A 13,491-nucleotide genomic window follows, 5' to 3' on the forward strand; every position below is an offset into this window, starting at 1 on the left:
ATCGATTTTCTTAAAAACAGATTTTGCGTAAAAATGTCCGTTTTTTCTTAATTTTTCTTTTGTTTTTCACGTCGCTTTTGAAAACTACTGAGAAATGTTTACTTTTGCCTCTCCAAAGTACCAACTAGGTTCACTTTCCTATCAGAAAAGTTATAGCTGAAGAAAATCCAAGCCTTTTTACTGTCCTAAAAGGTGACGACAGACACAAAAAAAAAAAAATAAAAAAAAAACACACATCATTGTAAAATCAATACATTCATCGCTTCGCTCAGAATCTAAAAATAATTAGAAACTGGTGAATTATCAATAATTTTGTTCGTATAATTTATTGAATAGAAAACAAAAATAATTTTTTCTTAATTTGTTTATAATAAATATATTTCAAAATAGTTGTTAATATACTAACTACTATTAATTTGATTGGAATGTTAGTAATGAGTACTAATGACTAATAACTCTAAGATTTCTATTAATAACTACATAAAGATCACCAAAATAGGTATTTAATTTGTAAATATTTTTCAACTTACTTATAGAAATAAGTAAAAAAGGTAGCCAGATTTATATTGTTGTCCCTGCTATACCGTTGAATAAATTGGAATCCTTCTTCTATTTTATTAGGTGGTAATAAGGCTAAAGCAGCTGTCATTTTAATACATATTTGAGTCATTTCATTTGTTTTTTTTACATATCACCTATTTTGGTGATCTTTATGTAGTTATTAATAGAAATCTTAGAGTTATAGTCATTATACAGATATAATATAATATATATGTATATAATATTTATTTTGAATCAATAAGTCCAATCCGAATTTCTTACTCAAACTGGGACTTTGTGACATACGTCAACCTTACTATTTGCGATAATAAATTTCAGAACCTCACGGGATTACTTCCAATACACTAGCGACATATGCACACACCTTAAAGATCAGGAAGAAGAGACTCTAAATAATGTCTGTATCACATTTTTACAAACCACCCGATCATTCATGAAATAGAATTAAATTTTAACTCTGTAATGAAAATCTTAGCACCCAGTAGAAAAACTTCAGAATATCTGTCAAGACGAAATCGGGGTCTAATTAACGCAGTAGGTAGGCTAACAAAAGTCCTCTTCGGCATTTGTTCAGATGAAGACGCAGAATTCTTCTATTCAAAAATCCCAAATGTAAAAGAATCCAACCAAACATCATTACACCTGGCACAAGAACAATTACGTATTGTGTCATCAGTTGTACAAGACGTGAACTTCACGATTTACGATTTAGTAACAGATTCTCTGAAAACCAAATCAATTATCCAAAAACTTTCCAAACAATCCACACGCATGTTAAACGCAATCGATATTCTAAACGCTAAAAATCTATTCGTACTACTACATTAGTCATCCTGTTAAATCAGTTTGCGTGGGAAACACAGAACCTCCAAACAATAATTAATTTCGCTTTAAATGGATTGATGCACACTAGTGTTTATGCACCCTCAGAACTTTATCACGAAATAAAGGAAATTCAACTTACGTTACCCCCAACTTTAGAACTCCCTGTTGTAGAATAACATTTAGACCTTTCTGAACTCTTTAGAGCATCAACTTTAAGTGTAGTGTGTCTACAGCAGACCCTCATGTTTGTAGCAAGAATACCGTTATTGTCAAACATACCGGCGGTCATCATAACCACACACTTACCGTTCATAACCGCACATTTTACACCGTTCAATACCGCACACATTTATTCTATTGTTAAAAAGGGAAATTTGAAAGGTCGATAGTTCAAAACCGCACACATTTGATTGACAAGTAAAAATTAAACATATTTTATTGTTACAAAAAATAATTCAATATATAATTAAATTGAAATAAACTTACATCCTAATGTTTTTAAATAATCAATTAAACTAATTTCGTTGTTAACAAAATGATCATATATTTTTAAAATCGATTTATTTTCTTTCTTCCTACATACTTTGCGTGTACGATTCACGTTGCCGTTTAGTATGAGTCGAAATTTGGTTTCAGTAATTATCTGTTGTTGTTTTAACACATACATCTAAAAAAATTAAAATAAACAAAAAAAAATCAATGATAACTAAAATTGCATGTTATGACAATCAAATTTTGTCATATTATTCATTATTTGGGTTCAAACAAAAACATTTATTTTCAGATATTTTGAGTTACTGTGTTATAATAGGTGAAGAATTAAAATGTATGAACTGTTTCATTCCATACATTTTAGGTTTTTACATTAATTATGCTGATCTTATTTATTTAATTACTGTTTTGTAATATTATATAATATCATTTTTTAAAAACATTTTATGTTGTTCTTTTTACAGACTCAATCAGATAATCAGTTAAATTTACAAGTATACAACAGTGCTCCGGAAAAAGACATAGACAACTGTTTGGGTATTTGGCTGTCTCTTGCACCTTTATTATTAATAAAAAGAAGCAAAAAATCTCAAATAATAACTATATTTTTTATCAATAAGTATTTTGGCTCTTAATTAGGAACCTATACAATAAATGTATTCTATTATAATATAAATAATATTTAAAAAATAAAGGACCATTTTTTTTATTATTTTGTTAATTGTTAATATAGTAAATTATTTCCTTTTCAGAAATGAAAAAAGGGTAGTTGGTTTCAAGAAAAATAATAATTTTAATATATTTAAATAGGTATTCAATGTATGGAAAATCTGATCCATACATAATATAAATATAATAGGTATCACATCAGGTATTATTTAATATCTATTGACATCATATCATTCTAACACTGCTGTAGTCTATAAAAAATTATCGGTTTGAATTCTACGGTTGGATAAACACCTAATATTTTAATAATTATATCAAATAATATTATAAAACATTAAAGAAATTAAATTGAGGTTGAGATAATGTTGTTTTTTTCAATATAAGATTATGGTAACCTTAATTATGTGGCTAAAAACGTTTTTGTAATGTTTTAAATTTTTTTGACAATATTTTGGAAACGTTTACTATTCATTTTACAATATTTTGATGTATTTTTAATATATGTAATTGCTTTCGGTAATCTGTACCTATATATTGTGTGACGTATAATAAATACACATATTTGTTTGCCCACTTTTACGTTTACTATTTAAGTATTAATTAATCATACAAAAAAATAAATACCTACCTAGGTACCTAAATTAAAGTTATTCACTATTTTGTAAAATCCAAGATATACTTATATTCCTATAGTATGTTACTGACATAACTTCATATTTTGTCATAGGTGTACTAAAAAAATGCAGATTAAAAAAGGTGGGTAAGTGGATGTCACTCTGCTGTACAGTAGGTGACAAGTGGGTCACTGTAATGGATGGTGATAAATTTGAATTCAATGATATAATACCATAGATAAGAAAAACAATTCTGAGCGAAAACGGTCAGTCAGCCTATGATATTACCAAGTATAATTGATGATATTATTGTGAATAAAGTAATTTATATATAACCTATTTACATGAAACCTTGTTTTAAATTTTCAATCCTTAGCTATAAAAGTTGAACATTTTATACATTTTCAACTACAAAATAATTATAACATTTTAAGTTTGATACATTTTGTCAACATTTGAACTTTAAATGCTTATAAAAAAAAATTGTGCATATTATGTATTTTTAATATTTTTCAACCGCTGTTGTAACATTATATCAGGAGCCTTGCATTAAATGTTCACGTTTTTTTACCCAACAAATAACATTTTATTGATATTTATAGGAAAAAAAACTAAAAAAATTGAAAACTGACTATGTCCGTAAACAGCTCAAAAAGAGTATATTAGTTTATAAATTTTATCGTGTATAGAAAATGCTAATATAAACATTCAGTGAAATTTTCAAGTATCTGCAATCATTTGTTTTTTAATTACAACAAAATAAGAAAATCGTTACATAAAAAATCGAGTGAATATTAAATGTTGTAAAAATATGAATTTTAAACGCTCATAAAAATTTAATTTCACTTTCTTGTAGATATTTTTTTCTTGATAAAGGAAGACAAACTTATGAGGAATCTTGTATTATATTTTCAAATCTTAGATTTAAAAAGAAAATTTTTTATGAATTTCTAACTCAAAATAATTTGCAAATGTTCGTCATTTTTACGTATTTGAGCAATATTTGAACTTTAAATGCTTATAAAAAAAAATCGTGACTATGGATTTTAATTTTTTCATCTGCCTTTGGGACAATAACCTAGAAGCCTTCTATAAAATTTTCAAGCTTTTTTAACGAACAAATAAAATTTTATTGATATTAATAGAAAAAAAAACTAAAATAAATGGAAACTGAAAATGTTCGTAAACAGCTCAAAATAAGTCAAAATGTTACGGTGTATAGACAATGCTAATAAAAACATTCAGTCAAAATTGTATACGATCATTTGTTTTAGAGTTGCACCAAAAACCAAAATCGATTTTCTTAAAAACAGATTTTGCGTAAAAATGTCCGTTTTTTCTTAATTTTTCTTTTGTTTTTCACGTCGCTTTTGAAAACTACTGAGAAATGTTTACTTTTGCCTCTCCAAAGTACCAACTAGGTTCACTTTCCTATCAGAAAAGTTATAGCTGAAGAAAATCCAAGCCTTTTTACTGTCCTAAAAGGTGACGACAGACACAAAAAAAAAAAAATAAAAAAAAAACACACATCATTGTAAAATCAATACATTCATCGCTTCGCTCAGAATCTAAAAATAATTAGAAACTGGTGAATTATCAATAATTTTGTTCGTATAATTTATTGAATAGAAAACAAAAATAATTTTTTCTTAATTTGTTTATAATAAATATATTTCAAAATAGTTGTTAATATACTAACTACTATTAATTTGATTGGAATGTTAGTAATGAGTACTAATGACTAATAACTCTAAGATTTCTATTAATAACTACATAAAGATCACCAAAATAGGTATTTAATTTGTAAATATTTTTCAACTTACTTATAGAAATAAGTAAAAAAGGTAGCCAGATTTATATTGTTGTCCCTGCTATACCGTTGAATAAATTGGAATCCTTCTTCTATTTTATTAGGTGGTAATAAGGCTAAAGCAGCTGTCATTTTAATACATATTTGAGTCATTTCATTTGTTTTTTTTACATATCACCTATTTTGGTGATCTTTATGTAGTTATTAATAGAAATCTTAGAGTTATAGTCATTATACAGATATAATATAATATATATGTATATAATATTTATTTTGAATCAATAAGTCCAATCCGAATTTCTTACTCAAACTGGGACTTTGTGACATACGTCAACCTTACTATTTACGATAATAAATTTCAGTACCTCACGGGATTACTTCCAATACACTAGCGACATATGCACACACCTTAAAGATCAGGAAGAAGAGACTCTAAATAATGTCTGTATCACATTTTTACAAACCACCCGATCATTCATGAAATAGAATTAAATTTTAACTCTGTAATGAAAATCTTAGCACCCAGTAGAAAAACTTCAGAATATCTGTCAAGACGAAATCGGGGTCTAATTAACGCAGTAGGTAGGCTAACAAAAGTCCTCTTCGGCATTTGTTCAGATGAAGACGCAGAATTCTTCTATTCAAAAATCCCAAATGTAAAAGAATCCAACCAAAAATCATTACACCTGGCACAAGAACAATTACGTATTGTGTCATCAGTTGTACAAGACGTGAACTTCACGATTTACGATTTAGTAACAGATTCTCTGAAAACCAAATCAATTATCCAAAAACTTTCCAAACAATCCACACGCATGTTAAACGCAATCGATATTCTAAACGCTAAAAATCTATTCGTACTACTACATTAGTCATCCTGTTAAATCAGTTTGCGTGGGAAACACAGAACCTCCAAACAATAATTAATTTCGCTTTAAATGGATTGATGCACACTAGTGTTTATGCACCCTCAGAACTTTATCACGAAATAAAGGAAATTCAACTTACGTTACCCCCAACTTTAGAACTCCCTGTTGTAGAATAACATTTAGACCTTTCTGAACTCTTTAGAGCATCAACTTTAAGTGTAGTGTGTCTACAGCAGACCCTCATGTTTGTAGCAAGAATACCGTTATTGTCAAACATACCGGCGGTCATCATAACCACACACTTACCGTTCATAACCGCACATTTTACACCGTTCAATACCGCACACATTTATTCTATTGTTAAAAAGGGAAATTTGAAAGGTCGATAGTTCAAAACCGCACACATTTGATTGACAAGTAAAAATTAAACATATTTTATTGTTATAAAAAATAATTCAATATATAATTAAATTGAAATAAACTTACATCCTAATGTTTTTAAATAATCAATTAAACTAATTTCGTTGTTAACAAAATGATCATATATTTTTAAAATCGATTTATTTTCTTTCTTCCTACATACTTTGCGTGTACGATTCACGTTGCCGTTTAGTATGAGTCGAAATTTGGTTTCAGTAATTATCTGTTGTTGTTTTAACACATACATCTAAAAAAATTAAAATAAACAAAAAAAAATCAATGATAACTAAAATTGCATGTTATGACAATCAAATTTTGTCATATTATTCATTATTTGGGTTCAAACAAAAACATTTATTTTCAGATATTTTGAGTTACTGTGTTATAATAGGTGAAGAATTAAAATGTATGAACTGTTTCATTCCATACATTTTAGGTTTTTACATTTATGCTGATCTTATTTATTTAATTACTGTTTTGTAATATTATATAATATCATTTTTTAAAAACATTTTATGTTGTTCTTTTTACAGACTCAATCAGATAATCAGTTAAATTTACAAGTATACAACAGTGCTCCGGAAAAAGACATAGACAACTGTTTGGGTATTTGGCTGTCTCTTGCACCTTTATTATTAATAAAAAGAAGCAAAAAATCTCAAATAATAACTATATTTTTTATCAATAAGTATTTTGGCTCTTAATTAGGAACCTATACAATAAATGTATTCTATTATAATATAAATAATATTTAAAAAATAAAGGACCATTTTTTTTATTATTTTGTTAATTGTTAATATAGTAAATTATTTCCTTTTCAGAAATGAAAAAAGGGTAGTTGGTTTCAAGAAAAATAATAATTTTAATATATTTAAATAGGTATTCAATGTATGGAAAATCTGATCCATACATAATATAAATATAATAGGTATCACATCAGGTATTATTTAATATCTATTGACATCATATCATTCTAACACTGCTGTAGTCTATAAAAAATTATTGGTTTGGTGGCTAAAAACGTTTTTGTAATGTTTTAAATTTTTTTGACAATATTTTGGAAACGTTTACTATTCATTTTACAATATTTTGATGTATTTTTAATATATGTAATTGCTTTCGGTAATCTGTACCTATATATTGTGTGACGTATAATAAATACACATATTTGTTTGCCCACTTTTACGTTTACTATTTAAGTATTAATTAATCATACAAAAAAATAAATACCTACCTAGGTACCTAAATTAAAGTTATTCACTATTTTGTAAAATCCAAGATATACTTATATTCCTATAGTATGTTACTGACATAACTTCATATTTTGTCATAGGTGTACTAAAAAAATGCAGATTAAAAAAGGTGGGTAAGTGGATGTCACTCTGCTGTACAGTAGGTGACAAGTGGGTCACTGTAATGGATGGTGATAAATTTGAATTCAATGATATAATACCATAGATAAGAAAAACAATTCTGAGCGAAAACGGTCAGTCAGCCTATGATATTACCAAGTATAATTGATGATATTATTGTGAATAAAGTAATTTATATATAACCTATTTACATGAAACCTTGTTTTAAATTTTCAATCCTTAGCTATAAAAGTTGAACATTTTATACATTTTCAACTACAAAATAATTATAACATTTTAAGTTTGATACATTTTGTCAACATTTGAACTTTAAATGCTTATAAAAAAAAATTGTGCATATTATGTATTTTTAATATTTTTCAACCGCTGTTGTAACATTATATCAGGAGCCTTGCATTAAATGTTCACGTTTTTTTACCCAACAAATAACATTTTATTGATATTTATAGGAAAAAAAACTAAAAAAATTGAAAACTGACTATGTCCGTAAACAGCTCAAAAAGAGTATATTAGTTTATAAATTTTATCGTGTATAGAAAATGCTAATATAAACATTCAGTGAAATTTTCAAGTATCTGCAATCATTTGTTTTTTAATTACAACAAAATAAGAAAATCGTTACATAAAAAATCGAGTGAATATTAAATGTTGTAAAAATATGAATTTTAAACGCTCATAAAAATTTAATTTCACTTTCTTGTAGATATTTTTTTCTTGATAAAGGAAGACAAACTTATGAGGAATCTTGTATTATATTTTCAAATCTTAGATTTAAAAAGAAAATTTTTTATGAATTTCTAACTCAAAATAATTTGCAAATGTTCGTCATTTTTACGTATTTGAGCAATATTTGAACTTTAAATGCTTATAAAAAAAAATCGTGACTATGGATTTTAATTTTTTCATCTGCCTTTGGGACAATAACCTAGAAGCCTTCTATAAAATTTTCAAGCTTTTTTAACGAACAAATAAAATTTTATTGATATTAATAGAAAAAAAAACTAAAATAAATGGAAACTGAAAATGTTCGTAAACAGCTCAAAATAAGTCAAAATGTTACGGTGTATAGACAATGCTAATAAAAACATTCAGTCAAAATTGTATACGATCATTTGTTTTAGAGTTGCACCAAAAACCAAAATCGATTTTCTTAAAAACAGATTTTGCGTAAAAATGTCCGTTTTTTCTTAATTTTTCTTTTGTTTTTCACGTCGCTTCGCTCAGAATCTAAAAATAATTAGAAACTGGTGAATTATCAATAATTTTGTTCGTATAATTTATTGAATAGAAAACAAAAATAATTTTTTCTTAATTTGTTTATAATAAATATATTTCAAAATAGTTGTTAATATACTAACTACTATTAATTTGATTGGAATGTTAGTAATGAGTACTAATGACTAATAACTCTAAGATTTCTATTAATAACTACATAAAGATCACCAAAATAGGTATTTAATTTGTAAATATTTTTCAACTTACTTATAGAAATAAGTAAAAAAGGTAGCCAGATTTATATTGTTGTCCCTGCTATACCGTTGAATAAATTGGAATCCTTCTTCTATTTTATTAGGTGGTAATAAGGCTAAAGCAGCTGTCATTTTAATACATATTTGAGTCATTTCATTTGTTTTTTTTACATATCACCTATTTTGGTGATCTTTATGTAGTTATTAATAGAAATCTTAGAGTTATAGTCATTATACAGATATAATATAATATATATGTATATAATATTTATTTTGAATCAATAAGTCCAATCCGAATTTCTTACTCAAACTGGGACTTTGTGACATACGTCAACCTTACTATTTACGATAATAAATTTCAGTACCTCACGGGATTACTTCCAATACACTAGCGACATATGCACACACCGTAAAGATCAGGAAGAAGAGACTCTAAATAATGTCTGTATCACATTTTTACAAACCACCCGATCATTCATGAAATAGAATTAAATTTTAACTCTGTAATGAAAATCTTAGCACCCAGTAGAAAAACTTCAGAATATCTGTCTAGACGAAATCGGGGTCTAATTAACGCAGTAGGTAGGCTAACAAAAGTCCTCTTCGGCATTTGTTCAGATGAAGACGCAGAATTCTTCTATTCAAAAATCCCAAATGTAAAAGAATCCAACCAAAAATCATTACATCTGGCACAAGAACAATTACGTATTGTGTCATCAGTTGTACAAGACGTGAACTTCACGATTTACGATTTAGTAACAGATTCTCTGAAAACCAAATCAATTATCCAAAAACTTTCCAAACAATCCACACGCATGTTAAACGCAATCGATATTCTAAACGCTAAAAATCTATTCGTACTACTACATTAGTCATCCTGTTAAATCAGTTTGCGTGGGAAACACAGAACCTCCAAACAATAATTAATTTCGCTTTAAATGGATTGATGCACACTAGTGTTTATGCACCCTCAGAACTTTATCACGAAATAAAGGAAATTCAACTTACGTTACCCCCAACTTTAGAACTCCCTGTTGTAGAATAACATTTAGACCTTTCTGAACTCTTTAGAGCATCAACTTTAAGTGTAGTGTGTCTACAGCAGACCCTCATGTTTGTAGCAAGAATACCGTTATTGTCAAACATACCGGCGGTCATCATAACCACACACTTACCGTTCATAACCGCACATTTTACACCGTTCAATACCGCACACATTTATTCTATTGTTAAAAAGGGAAATTTGAAAGGTCGATAGTTCAAAACCGCACACATTTGATTGACAAGTAAAAATTAAACATATTTTATTGTTACAAAAAATAATTCAATATATAATTAAATTGAAATAAACTTACATCCTAATGTTTTTAAATAATCAATTAAACTAATTTCGTTGTTAACAAAATGATCATATATTTTTAAAATCGATTTATTTTCTTTCTTCCTACATACTTTGCGTGTACGATTCACGTTGCCGTTTAGTATGAGTCGAAATTTGGTTTCAGTAATTATCTGTTGTTGTTTTAACACATACATCTAAAAAAATTAAAATAAACAAAAAAAAATCAATGATAACTAAAATTGCATGTTATGACAATCAAATTTTGTCATATTATTCATTATTTGGGTTCAAACAAAAACATTTATTTTCAGATATTTTGAGTTACTGTGTTATAATAGGTGAAGAATTAAAATGTATGAACTGTTTCATTCCATACATTTTAGGTTTTTACATTAATTATGCTGATCTTATTTATTTAATTACTGTTTTGTAATATTATATAATATCATTTTTTAAAAACATTTTATGTTGTTCTTTTTACAGACTCAATCAGATAATCAGTTAAATTTACAAGTATACAACAGTGCTCCGGAAAAAGACATAGACAACTGTTTGGGTATTTGGCTGTCTCTTGCACCTTTATTATTAATAAAAAGAAGCAAAAAATCTCAAATAATAACTATATTTTTTATCAATAAGTATTTTGGCTCTTAATTAGGAACCTATACAATAAATGTATTCTATTATAATATAAATAATATTTAAAAAATAAAGGACCATTTTTTTTATTATTTTGTTAATTGTTAATATAGTAAATTATTTCCTTTTCAGAAATGAAAAAAGGGTAGTTGGTTTCAAGAAAAATAATAATTTTAATATATTTAAATAGGTATTCAATGTATGGAAAATCTGATCCATACATAATATAAATATAATAGGTATCACATCAGGTATTATTTAATATCTATTGACATTATATCATTCTAACACTGCTGTAGTCTATAAAAAATTATCGGTTTGAATTCTACGGTTGGATAAACACCTAATATTTTAATAATTATATCAAATAATATTATAAAACATTAAAGAAATTAAATTGAGGTTGAGATAATGTTGTTTTTTTCAATATAAGATTATGGTAACCTTAATTATGTGGCTAAAAACGTTTTTGTAATGTTTTAAATTTTTTTGACAATATTTTGGAAACGTTTACTATTCATTTTACAATATTTTGATGTATTTTTAATATATGTAATTGCTTTCGGTAATCTGTACCTATATATTGTGTGACGTATAATAAATACACATATTTGTTTGCCCACTTTTACGTTTACTATTTAAGTATTAATTAATCATACAAAAAAATAAATACCTACCTAGGTACCTAAATTAAAGTTATTCACTATTTTGTAAAATCCAAGATATACTTATATTCCTATAGTATGTTACTGACATAACTTCATATTTTGTCATAGGTGTACTAAAAAAATGCAGATTAAAAAAGGTGGGTAAGTGGATGTCACTCTGCTGTACAGTAGGTGACAAGTGGGTCACTGTAATGGATGGTGATAAATTTGAATTCAATGATATAATACCATAGATAAGAAAAACAATTCTGAGCGAAAACGGTCAGTCAGCCTATGATATTACCAAGTATAATTGATGATATTATTGTGAATAAAGTAATTTATATATAACCTATTTACATGAAACCTTGTTTTAAATTTTCAATCCTTAGCTATAAAAGTTGAACATTTTATACATTTTCAACTACAAAATAATTATAACATTTTAAGTTTGATACATTTTGTCAACATTTGAACTTTAAATGCTTATAAAAAAAAATTGTGCATATTATGTATTTTTAATATTTTTCAACCGCTGTTGTAACATTATATCAGGAGCCTTGCATTAAATGTTCACGTTTTTTTACCCAACAAATAACATTTTATTGATATTTATAGGAAAAAAAACTAAAAAAATTGAAAACTGACTATGTCCGTAAACAGCTCAAAAAGAGTATATTAGTTTATAAATTTTATCGTGTATAGAAAATGCTAATATAAACATTCAGTGAAATTTTCAAGTATCTGCAATCATTTGTTTTTTAATTACAACAAAATAAGAAAATCGTTACATAAAAAATCGAGTGAATATTAAATGTTGTAAAAATATGAATTTTAAACGCTCATAAAAATTTAATTTCACTTTCTTGTAGATATTTTTTTCTTGATAAAGGAAGACAAACTTATGAGGAATCTTGTATTATATTTTCAAATCTTAGATTTAAAAAGAAAATTTTTTATGAATTTCTAACTCAAAATAATTTGCAAATGTTCGTCATTTTTACGTATTTGAGCAATATTTGAACTTTAAATGCTTATAAAAAAAAATCGTGACTATGGATTTTAATTTTTTCATCTGCCTTTGGGACAATAACCTAGAAGCCTTCTATAAAATTTTCAAGCTTTTTTAACGAACAAATAAAATTTTATTGATATTAATAGAAAAAAAAACTAAAATAAATGGAAACTGAAAATGTTCGTAAACAGCTCAAAATAAGTCAAAATGTTACGGTGTATAGACAATGCTAATAAAAACATTCAGTCAAAATTGTATACGATCATTTGTTTTAGAGTTGCACCAAAAACCAAAATCGATTTTCTTAAAAACAGATTTTGCGTAAAAATGTCCGTTTTTTCTTAATTTTTCTTTTGTTTTTCACGTCGCTTTTGAAAACTACTGAGAAATGTTTACTTTTGCCTCTCCAAAGTACCAACTAGGTTCACTTTCCTATCAGAAAAGTTATAGCTGAAGAAAATCCAAGCCTTTTTACTGTCCTAAAAGGTGACGACAGACACAAAAAAAAAAAAATAAAAAAAAAACACACATCATTGTAAAATCAATACATTCATCGCTTCGCTCAGAATCTAAAAATAATTAGAAACTGGTGAATTATCAATAATTTTGTTCGTATAATTTATTGAATAGAAAACAAAAATAATTTTTTCTTAATTTGTTTATAATAAATATATTTCAAAATAGTTGTTAATATACTAACTACTATTAATTTGATTGGAATGTTAGTAATGAGTACTAATGACTAA

This window comes from Metopolophium dirhodum, chromosome 1, assembly GCF_019925205.1.
Source record: "Metopolophium dirhodum isolate CAU chromosome 1, ASM1992520v1, whole genome shotgun sequence".
NCBI lineage: Eukaryota > Metazoa > Arthropoda > Insecta > Hemiptera > Aphididae > Metopolophium > Metopolophium dirhodum.